This window comes from Cynocephalus volans, chromosome 6, assembly GCF_027409185.1.
Source record: "Cynocephalus volans isolate mCynVol1 chromosome 6, mCynVol1.pri, whole genome shotgun sequence".
In the NCBI taxonomy this organism is placed as follows: domain Eukaryota; kingdom Metazoa; phylum Chordata; class Mammalia; order Dermoptera; family Cynocephalidae; genus Cynocephalus; species Cynocephalus volans.
Genome location: NC_084465.1, coordinates 159469773 through 159481941, shown reverse-complemented (window position 1 = coordinate 159481941; position 12169 = coordinate 159469773). Strand labels below are relative to the sequence as shown.

The following is a 12169-nucleotide window of genomic DNA, read 5'->3' as shown; positions in this document are numbered from 1 at the left end:
TTAATACTAAGATTTTACTAAGAGCTCATTAAATTTCAAATTTCAAAGCATACATTTTAAAGCACAAAGAAGTCAGCAAAATTGGAGGGGAAAGTTAGCATTGTTATAGATTTGAGAATTGGATTTTCCCTTAAATTTTAAATTACACTGTTAACACTATACAGAGAAAGTGTTTAAAGAAAGTGTAAACATTTGTTTTACCTCATTTGTGTAGATATGATAATTTCCATATCTCTTTAGAAAATCTTAAATGTGTAAATATAGGTTCTTTTCAAGGTATGGCATGTCTAAACGTAAAGAGAATACTGAATCAAAAACCTGGAATGAGAGATACCATTATCCTAAGTCCTGTGGTTACCAAATAATTTCGAATTCTCTTCAAGTGAAGCCCACGTCAGCGATTTTGCATTGTGCCAGCTAATTCTGCTCCTCTGTCTCCCTGCCCTGCTCCCTCTCTGTCCTTCTCTAGCTGCGGGCCTCAGGGCCTGACCTCTGCATCGCCCAGATGTCCTCCTCCTCCTGCTTCTGGTTGGGTGTGGTCAACAGGTGAAGGCCAGAGAGCAAGAAGAGAGAAGTGCCAAGAGGGAGAAGTTATTTCTGCCTCCCCTCCCTCCCAGCATTCGCGGCGCCTTGTCTTCAGCCGCTCTCGCTGGTTCTTGGTCCCTGGCTCTGCTCTGTCAGTTCCCTTAGCCCTGCCCACACCTCTGCCAATAGGCCCTTCATGAGATTCTCTTAGATCCCAGAAGAGTACACCCTCTATTTTCTGAAGAATCCTCATAAGTACATAAAAACTATTAATAAGTAAATAAAATTAAAATATTTGATTTTGCATAAGACAAAGCTAAGAATTTTAAGTGTATATCTTTTAAATGTAGAAAGTAAATTTCCCAGAAAAAAATTGCTGACTAACAACCAAATTTTTATTTATATATTTAAATACAGGAAAAATTTTTCCAGAAAAGATTGCGATCAACCAATCAAATTGCATTAGCTATCGTGAGGGGAAAATAATCAGTCATATTAGTTTTCTTAATATTGTTCATATCTGTCTTGTGAAAATATTGTAATGATCAAGTACTTCTTCAGTAAATAATTATGCTGAAGTAAAACATTTCATATTGTACTGAATATAACCACAGACTATTTTGAAAATTATATTGGAATCATGTAGACATAGTTTTAATAATGGATACGATAACTATTTCCTTTTCTAACCAGAAATTAGGAGCAGACTACATACGAAGTCTGCAGTGGAGGACTTTCAATTCCACATGATGGAGTAATTCTTTTCATCTCCTCTTCCTCCTGAGACCTCACTAAAATCAGAGGAACAGAATGATGAAATACACTAATAATGAAATCTACAACAATGAAGAAAACAGGAAAGGGAACATTGACAGACAAAGGAACTGGACAGTTACTTTTGGAGAGGAGGAGCACATGGAGTGGCAGGCGATTGACAGTAGAAGAAGCAAAGTCCGATAGGTTTATGTAGACATCAAAGGGTAGCAGCTCCAGGCATGGACACCAGACACAGATGACAGGTGACATGCTGAGCTAAGAAAAGGGAACAAAGGAAAAAATTGAGAGAAAGAAGGAAAAAGAGAGAGAGAGAGGAAAGAAGGGGGGATGGGAGGGTTAAAGTTATATCTGCATACTGAACAATGAAATCCTTCAACTGTTCCTAGACTCTTTCTGGCCATAAGGTTCATGTCCTACCCCTAACTCTCCTGGCTGCCCAAAAGCAGGTTATTCACTAAGAAAATACCAAAAGACTGTAGAGAAAATTTCTCCAAATTCTGATATCAGGTGTCTTCCAAAAAAAGACTGCCACTTGATCATCCTGTGGCAAAGCCCCCAAATTGGCCAGCCCTGGCTGTCCTCCCAGACACTCCGCTGCACTGTCAGTCTCTCCCTTTTGCTTGGGAATAGACCACCAGGCATCCCCTGTTATTGGAGAAAGGCCGCTACACTACAGACAGATCCAAACAAGCAAATACCAGGAGAACAGGATTTAGGGGAAACAGAAGTGATGAAGAGAACACAATAAAACTTTTAAAATCTTTCATTAATAACTTTGGTCAAATAAAAGATGACACTGAATTCATGAAACAGAACAGACATTATGATATAAGAGAAAACAAGAAAAAAACTCAAGAAACTTAAAATTATGGCAGCTGAACTAAAAACATCAAATAAGGGTTGGAGTGTAACATTAAAAGAATTTCCCGGGAGGTAGAACAAACATAAAGCAAAATAGAAAAGGATAGTAGAGGAAAGAATTAATTTAGAGGATCATTTAATACGCCACAATACTAACTAATATTAAGCACATTCAGAGCAATGGTTAGACAATCTGAACTAATCTAACTCACAGCACAGAACCCTCCTCTCTGCATACTTCCTCCCCTCCCTCCCCACCCCCAACCCAGTAAATAGTCACCGTACTCTCCAAGACATCAAGTTTAACAATCCCATTACCAAACTGCAACCACTGCTATGAAGTGATAAAAAATACTGAAAGGATGTTACTTTAGCCCTCTACTTTTAACATATGCTGAGCACTTTTTTAAAACATCTAGAAATAAGGACTTAAGTTTGTCCACTATACACATTACTGTACACATATAACAATGGTTATATCTGGAAGTGTCTTCTAAGTAAAAACATTCTGGCCTAGAATTCTTCATTTCTTTTAGCTCCTTCTCTCCACCACCAACCAGGTGAATGAGTATAGAAAGATGTGTCACTTAGATGTGATATTACAATTTCACTTCCAAAAGTCCTTTTCAAGACAACCTACGGAATGGGAGAATATATTTGCAAACTATGCATCCAACAAGGGATTAATATCCAGAATATAAAAAGAGCTGAAACAACTTTACAGCAAAAAACCAAATAATCCAATTTAAAAATGGGCAAAGGAGTTGAATAGACATTTCTCAAAGGAGGACATACAAATGGCCAACAGGTACATAAAAAAATGCTCAACACCACTAATCATTAGCAAAATGCAAATAAAACCGCTTTGAGGTATCACCTCACCCGAGTCAGTCTGACTATTATAAAAAAGACAGAGAATAACAAATGCTGGTGAGGATGTGGAGAAAGGGGAACATCTTCTGCACTCTTGGTGGGACTGTAAATTAACACAGCCATTATGGAGAACAGTGTACGGGTTCCTCAAACAACTACAGATGGAACTACCATACGATCCAGCAATCCCACTACTAACGATATATCCAGAGGATTGGAAATCAACATGTTGAAGGAATACCTACACTCCCATGTTTACTGCAGCTCTATTTGCAATAACCAGGTTATGGAACCAACCTAAATGTACATCAGTGGGTGGCTGGATAAGGAAAAGGTGGTATATACTCACAATGGAATACCACTCAGCCATAAAAAAGAATGACATTTTGCCATTTGCAGCAACATGGATGAGCCTGAAGAAAATTATCCTAAGTGAAACAACCCAGGTACAGAAAGACATATACCACATGTTCTTACTCTAAGTGGGAGCTTAATCCATAAATAAACAAATAAACAATAGAGAGAGAGAAAGTAACAACATTCACAATACATTGAATTTTTAGGAGAGAAAGGAACTGTGGTTACTAGAGGTGGAAAAGTGGAGGGGAGGCGAGAGGGAGGGGGATTAATGAGAAATTGGTTAATGGACACAAAGAACGACTGCATACTGTAATGATGACTACGCTAATAATCCTGATCTGACCATCACACATTGTACACAACTACTGAAAATCAACTTTGTACCCCACATGTATATATAATAAACTACCTTTAAAAGCAAAAAAATCCTTTTCAGAAGACAGCCTTTCTATGAACTGTAATACAAAGTGTACAAAGTGTGCTAGTTTACTAACTCTACTTTTGTCATACATTGGCAACCTCTTTAATATCCAGTGACTAGATATTATAAAATTAGGACTCATTAGTCCATCATTATTTTACACAGTACAGCAAAGTTAAATGAAATGCACACAACATATAGGGCAATGGATAAGCTGAAATTTTCCATTATGTACTAGCAAAACACCTTTTGCAATTTCTTCCTTCCTATCTCTGTCAATCCAGTGCACAAGTATACAGAGAGTATACTGTTCATAGAGATGGCTTAACAATTCTATTTCCAAACACAATTTTCCCATTAGTTTTTAAAAGCTATTTACACAAAGTGTTATTCTACTATTTCTACTTTTAAATACATCAAACACTTCTAAATATCTAAAAAGACTAGATACTCATATAAGAACGTGTCCACTGTGTACACAGCAATATCAAATAAAATTGCACACACATAACAATGGTTATAACCTGATGCATCTTCTAAATATGACCATTTTTACCTTGAACCATTCCCTCTTCACTTCCTTCTCTCTGCTTTCAACTCAGTGGACAAATAGAGGCATGTGCAATGCTTCGAGATGGTTTAACAAATTCACATCCAAAAGTCATTTACAGAGGACAAGATGTCCTATTATTCTAAATGCAAAGTGTACAAAATGTGCTAATTTTACTAACTACTCTGTTATACACTGGCAACTTTTTAACATCTAGAGAGTAGATGTTGCAAAATTAGAACTCATTTGTCTATTATACATATAGCAAAACAAAACGTACAGGAAAATGATGTCTGAAGATGTCCAAGTATGAACACACTAGCATATTACATTTTGCTATTCCTCCCCACCCAACTCCTCCAAACCACTGAATGGCACTGTACTGCTCACAGAGGTCGTTTTTAACAATTCCATTCCCCAAAGACAGTGTTTTCTATGAATTTTAGCAAAAAGATATTTACAAAGTGATATTTTACCACCTCTACATTTAACATACACCAGGCACTTCTAAATATCTAGATAGACTAGATGTTTCAAGTAAGGACTTAATTTGTCCACCATATGCACGGCAGTCTTGAATAAACTGCACACATGTAACAGGAGTTATAATTTGAAAGTGTCTTCGAAATATGAACATCCTAGCTTACAACCCTTCTCCACCAGCCCAGTGGGCTGTGATATCCAAATTTTCAGAAGACAATTTTTCCTAGAAATTGTAACAAAAAATGTACAAAATATATTAGTTTACTGTTTTAGTCCGTTTTGTGTTTCTATAACAGAAATACCTGAGACTGGGTAATTTATAAAGGAAAGAGGTTTATTTAATGGCTTACGATTCTGGGACAGCAGCATATGGCACGGGCTTCAGGCTACTTCTACTCATGGCGGAAAGTGGCAGGCAGCTGGAGGGTACAAGCAAATCACAGGGCGAGAGGAAGCAAGAGAGGGAGAGAAGGTGCCAGGGTCTTTTTAAACAACGAGCTCTCATGGGAACTAATAGAGCGAGAACTCACCCATTAATCCCCCCTCCCCCAGGGAGAGCATTAATCCATTCATGAGGGATCTGCCCCCATGACTCAATCAGTTTCCAACACTGCCACATTGGAGATCAAATTTCCACATGAGTTTTGGAGGGGACAACACATCCAAACTCCATCATTCCACCCCTGGCCCCCCAAAACTCATGTTCCTCTCACATACAAAATACAATCATTCTATCCCAACAGTCCCAAAAATCTTAGCTTGCTTCAGCACCAACTTAAAAGTCCAAAGTCCGAAGTCTCAACTGAGACCAAAAACAAAAGTCCTTCCAGCTGTGAACCTGAAAAACAAAACAAAACCAGATTTATCTACTGCCAAGATTCAATGGTGGAACAGACATTGGGTACATGTTCCCATTCCAAAAGGGAGGAATAGGCCAGAAGAAAGGAGAAACAGGCCCCAAACAAGTCCGAAACCCAGTAGGGTAGACTCCAAGTCCTGAATCCTGGGCACAAATAGGTGTCTGGGCCCCCAAAGTATCGGGTAGCCTTGTTCCCACAGCTCTGCCAGGTGCAGCCCAGTGGGCTGTGCAGGTGCCTGCAACTTTTTCCAGGCCTGTGTTGCACATTACCAGTGGCCCTGCAGTTCTGTGGTCCTGGCGGCAGCCTTGCTGTCTTGGCACTACTAGATGTTTCTCTGGTGGGGGCTTTCTGTGGGGGCTCCAGTCCCACCTTTCTGCTCGGCATTGCTCTAGTAGATGTCCTCTGCAGTGGCTCCACCCCTGCGGCAGGTCTCTGCCTGGGCCACCAGGCTTTTCCATACATCCTCTGGAATCTGGGTTGAGACTGCCACGCCTCCACTGCTCTCACTGTCCTGCCGGCCTGCAGACTTAACACAACGTGGACACCACCGAGGTTTTGGGCCTCTATTCTCCAGGGCTGTTGCACGAACTACACTTGGGGCCACTCCAGCTGGAGCAGCTGGGATGCAGGGAGCAGGATCCTGAGGGCAGCTGTGCCCCAGGTCTGTCCTCCAGGATAACTCAGTCCTTCTCAGCCTCACGGCTTGTGATGGGTGGGGCACCCTTCCAGACTTCTTAAATGCCTTAAGGGCATTTTTCCCATTGTCCTGGTTCTTAGCATCTGGCTGCCTCACTGCCAAGATAATGTCTTTAGCAAACAGTTTATCAGCTTCACCCTTGCATTGTTTGCCAGCTCTCTGCTTCTTTACCGCATGTCCAGGCTGCAAATTTTCCAAGTCTTTACGCTCTGGTTCCCTTTTAAATTCTGGCTTTACATTGAGATTTTGCCGCCATAACTCAGAGTAGGCTCTTAAAAGCAACCACGCAGCTTCCTCAATGCTTTGCTGCTTAGAAATTTCTTTGGCCAAATGCTCTGGTTCACAACTCTTAAGTTCCAACTTCCACAAAGTCTAAGGGCATGGACACAAGGTAGCCAGGTTCCTTGCTATGGTGCAGCAAGGGTTACCTTTTGTCCAATTCCCAATAAGTTCTTCATTTCTATCTGAGACCTCATCATCCGCCTGGCCTTTACTGTCCACATTTCTATCAGCATTCTGCTCACCACCACGTAAGTCTCTAAGATATTCCAAACTTTCCATCATCTTTTTCTCTTCTTCTAAGTCCTCCAAACTCCTCCAACCTTTGCCCATTACCCAGTTCCAAAGCTGCATCCACATTTTCAGGTATCTGCTTAGCAACACCCCACTTCTGGTATCAATTTTCTGTTTTAGTCCGTTTTGTGTTGCTATAACAGAAATACCTGAGATTGGGTAATTAATAAAGGAAAGAGGTTTATTGGGCTTATGATTCTGGGACAGCTGCATCTGGCACTGGCCTCAGGCTGCTTCTACTCATGGTGGAAAGTGGCAGGCAGCTGGTGGGCACAAGCAGATCACATGGCGAGAGGAAGCAAGAGAGAGAGAGGAGGTGCCAGGGTCTTTTTAAGCAATGAGCTCTCACAGGAACTAATAGAGTGAGATCTCACTCATTAATCTCCCCTCCCCCAGGGAGAGCATTGATCCATTCATGAGGGATCTGCCCCCATGACTCAATCAGTTTCCAACACTGCCACACTGGGGATCAAATTTCCACAAGAGTTTTGGAGGGGACAACACATCCAAACTCCATCATTTACTAACTCTACTTTTGTCATACCCTGGCAATCTTTAACATCTAGAAAGACTAGATGTAAATTAGGACTTCTTTGTCCTTCATATACTCTGTATACACAGCAAAGTGAAACAAAAGTATGCACGGAAGGGATGACATCAGCCTTGCCTCTCTATGAAGCACTGGCAAGTGCTGTCTGCACCTCCTCCTCCTCCCTCCTCCTGACCCAGGCACAAACGTGTACTGCTTGAGAGGTGGTTTGACCATTCTCCAGCAAAACAACATTTCATGTGAATTTTGACAAAAAGACATTTATAAAATGTACTATTTCACTACCTCTGCTTTTAACAAATACCAGGCTCTTCAGAACATCTAGTAGATATTTCCGAAAAGTACTTAGCAGTGTCAACTGTTTATACGGACGTGAGGAACAAAGTGCACATAGACAACAATGGCTCATGTGAAAATGACCTTTAAGTTTTAGCAGTCTGGCCTAGAACCTTCTCTTCCTCCTCACTATCTTCCATGCCAGGTCCTGTAACCCATGGGACAAGCCTGGACATGATTGCTCCTGGTGTTGCTTCTAGAGGGGGGCTAATACCTTCATTTCAAAAAGTCATTTCCTGAAGACATTGCATTTTTTTTTAAACAAATGGACACTCACAAGACATCTGATTTTCTGACTCTATCATACCTTGGCAACCTATTTACAGAGCCTCAATGTAGCAAATGTTTTCTTTTAAAAGGCTGGGGAGAAGGCTGAAAGTAGCTTTTTCATATTACATCCACAGGCCTTCTGTAAATGGCCAGTAAGTCTCCCCAAAGGGTGGTGGGCACTTCAAATTGGCCAACTGTGGTGTGTCGTTCTACCATCTCTCTCTTCTATATCAAGGTCTTGTAGAAGGACCACTGTGAGGAAAATAGAATAGTTTAGTCAGGCCCCCTTGCCTCAGGTCCAGCTGGGGGGGGGGTACAGCACGTTCCTTGTAAACAAGTTGTGTGGGTGGAGTTAGTGTGCATGCACACCAATGTATCTTTTAGTTTGTTGCTATTATGTGTTCTTGAATTTGTGAAGCAGGCTGAACAGCAGAACTTGAGTCTAAAAAATAGAGCATGTTTACTTTGCTGGCAGCTGCTCAGTTTTTCTTTGGACTTTGCCGGTAGCAACTGAGTTTCTGAGTTTCTCTTTGGACTGCCTAACTCTTAGACGTGTGTGTGCTAAATAGTCTACTCTTTCTTCAACCAGGGCTCTGAGGACCTTTTTGCCAGTTACCTAGCTCATAGACCTGCGTGTGAAGGGTTTGTGACCCAGTCTGGACAACGGGCTTGAGGGGTCTGTGAGCTCCAGACCTAGCCCTAGCTCTACGACAATGCCCCACCTCTGCCAACTGTTCCATTGCTCCTCTTCTGGCAGCTCACCTTCCACCTGGCAAGGCATTTGTCCATTGTGTTGTAGTTGGGATGAGGTGAGGTCTCCACCAAGATGCCACTGCCATCAGGTCACCAAGGTTGGGTGGACCAAGGGACAGCTGGGGAAGAGGTTTGCCACAGCTTCCAGGCCTGGGCCCAGCTGGTGGGTGGGCTCCAGTGAGGGCTGCCAGTGTCTGCAGGGCCCCCAGTACACTTGCCACCCGGCCTGGGGGGCAGGCCATGCCCCACTTCTCACTGTGCTCTCTGCCCTAACTTTTAAAATTCTCTTTAAAAGAGAACTGAGTGTTTAAAATAAAAATAATAACAATGTACTGTTGCTTTGCCTCCCACAGATTTGTCACCCCTTGTCCCCTTGGTGATGGAGCTGCCAAAGATTACTCAAAGCCCATCTCTACTGAGCAGTGAGAAGCCTCAAAAAGGGGTTAATCTCCCAGAATCTTCAAGAGCGAGGCATTCCTTCCATTTGGAAAATTAACCATGAATTGGGGTTCTCCTCCTGCATTTATTCTTCAGACCGGGAAGTTACAGGAAGAGAACACAGGTGGGGTTTTTCCTAAGTACTATTTAACAAGTTTAGCAATAGAAGCTGGTAACATGCAATTAAGTCGATCCACTAACAAAAGCTTGATTTTAGCAAATATTCTCTTCTTACAGCAATTTCTCAGTATCTTTACATATCAATCTTTAACCTGTCTGTCTTTGAGCCAGCAGCCTTGCTGTGTTACAGCTCTTTATCTTACAACAGAGACTCAATGGCCTGGGGAAAATTTCATGTTTTTTGTAAGGTCAATATTTGAAACTGCAAGGCTTTGGAAAACGAGGCCCTGTAAAGTACATTTGCTTTATGCATACTCTACAATGTAGTATGTTGTTTACAACAGGTAGAAGTAAAATGCATGACAGCATTAGCAAAAAATCCAGACAATAGGAAATGGAAGTTCACTCTTGCAAGCCTCTTTTATTATGTGCAAAGTGGCCTAACATTATTTCAAGATAGACGATTATAGGTTAAAGATGCATGTTATAAACCTTGAAGCAACCACTAAAAAAACCAAAAAAGTTGTATCTAATAAGGCAAAAAGTAGGAAAAAAATAGGATCATAAAAAGTATTCAATCCAAAAGAAGGCATAAAAGTAAAAAGAGGAAACAAGGAACAGATACACCATAAAGAAAACAGAACCAGGATGGGTTTAAACCCAAGTGTATCAATAATCACACTGAATCTAAATGTTCTAAACATTCCAATTTTAAAAGATTATCAGACTGGAAAGATTGTAAGACTCACCTACATACTGCCTATAAGAAACCCATTTTAAATTAAAAAGACACAAACAGGTTAAAAGGAAAGGATGGGGAGAAGATATATTATATAAAAATGATTAAAAAGAAAGCTGTAATGATTATTTTAATAAATTCAGGGCAAAGAATGTTACCAGGCTTAAAAATGGTCATTTTGTAATTATAAAGGGGCCAGTTCATTAAGAGATCATAGCAATCGTAAATGTTTATGCATCTAATAATGGAGCTACAAAATACAGCAGGCAAAAACTGATAAAACTGCAAGGAGAAATAGACAAATCTAAATTACTTATCTAAATTATCAGAAATTTCAACACAGTCTCTAAATAATTGATAAAGTATACAGAATATTGGTGAGATTATAGAAGATTTGAACAACAGTATCAGCCAACCTGACCCAATCTATGTAGAACTCAAAAATTTATGTCCACTCAAAAACAGCAAATACAAATTATTTTCACATGCACATGGAAAATTTTCCAAGATATATTCTGGGCCATAGAACAAATTCCAATACATGTAAATTGATTTAAATTGCACAAAGTATGCTCTCAGATCATAATGAAATTAAATTAGAAACTAATAACAAAAGATATCTAGAAAATCTTCTTATTTGTAAAAACTAAATCACACACTTCTTTTTTTTTTTTTTTTGTCCTTTTGTGACTGGTAAGGGGATCGCAACCCTTGGCTTGGTGTCGCCCACACCGCACTCAGCCAGTGAGCGCACCGGCCATTCCTGTATAGGATCCGAACCCGTGGCAGGAGCGCCGCTGCGCTCCCAAGCGCCGCACTCTCCCCAGTGCGCCATGGGGCCGGCCCTAAATCACACACTTCTAAGTAACTCACAGTTCAAGAAAAAATTGAAAGGGAAACTAAAAAGCATTTTGAACTGGATAAAAATAAAAACACAATATCTAGAAATCTGTGGGATACAGCCAAAGCAGTACTCAGAGAGGAATTCATAGCACTAAAAAAATGCCTTTATTGGGAAAAAGAAAAGATGAAATCAATGACCATAGTTTCCACCTTATAAAACTAGAAAAGCAAGGACAAATTAAATGAAAAATGAGAAGACAAAAACAATAAAGAGAAGAAATCACTGAAATAGAAACAGAAATATAATAGAAAAATCAATGAAACCAAAGCTAATTATTTAAGACACTGAATAAAATTGATAAATCTTAAATTAGTCTGATTAGGGAAAAAAAGAGAAACAGAAGAAACAAATTATCAATGTCAGGAATGAGAGTGGTGACATCATGATTGACTTCACAGATATAAAAAGATAATATTTAAAAATTCCTGCTGGAAGCACCCTGGGCTCTCCTAAGCCAGGGTGGTGGGGGGCCTTGGGCCTTGGCCATGCCCCCAACACCCACAGCCAGCCCTGTGGTGACCACCGAGCTGCTGCAGGAAGGGCCCTGGGTTCCCAAGCTGGGATGGTGGGGGGCAAAGGCTTTTGCTAACCCCCCATGACATCTGCACCCATCCTGGTAATGACCAAGCCACCGCTGGAAGCCCCATGATCTCCCCTGTGGGAATGAGGGGGGTGCCACAGGCCTCAATCCCACCCCTCCTCCTTCCTCCTTCTATCCCATTTCCTTCCCCTTTTCCCTCTTCCCCTCCCTCCCAACTGCTCCGCAACAACATCTTAGAATGAAAAAAATAATAAAATTACATAAAAATAAAATAAAATAAAAAATAAATAAAAATTCCTTCTAATAAATGGAGGTTTAGATATACAAATTAAAGACACAATCTATCTGTGCTCAGTCAAGAAGAAAAAGATAACCTAAATAGCTCTACATTTATTAAAGAAGTTTATTTTATAATTAAAAATCTTCCAACAAAGAAAACTCAAGGTGTACGTAGCTTAGCTAGTGAATTCTCCCAAACATTTAAGGAAGAAATAACATTAAATCTGACAAACACTTCCAGAAAATTGAAAAAGAAGGA

At 40.5% G+C, this 12169-nt stretch overlaps 1 pseudogene; it reads right to left on the bottom strand.

Moving 5' to 3' along the window:
• LOC134381112 (putative aspartate aminotransferase, cytoplasmic 2) overlaps nt 1-5250 on the bottom strand; it is a 29378-nt pseudogene extending 24128 nt beyond the window's left edge.
• Nucleotides 5251-12169: the final 6919 nt, after the last annotated feature.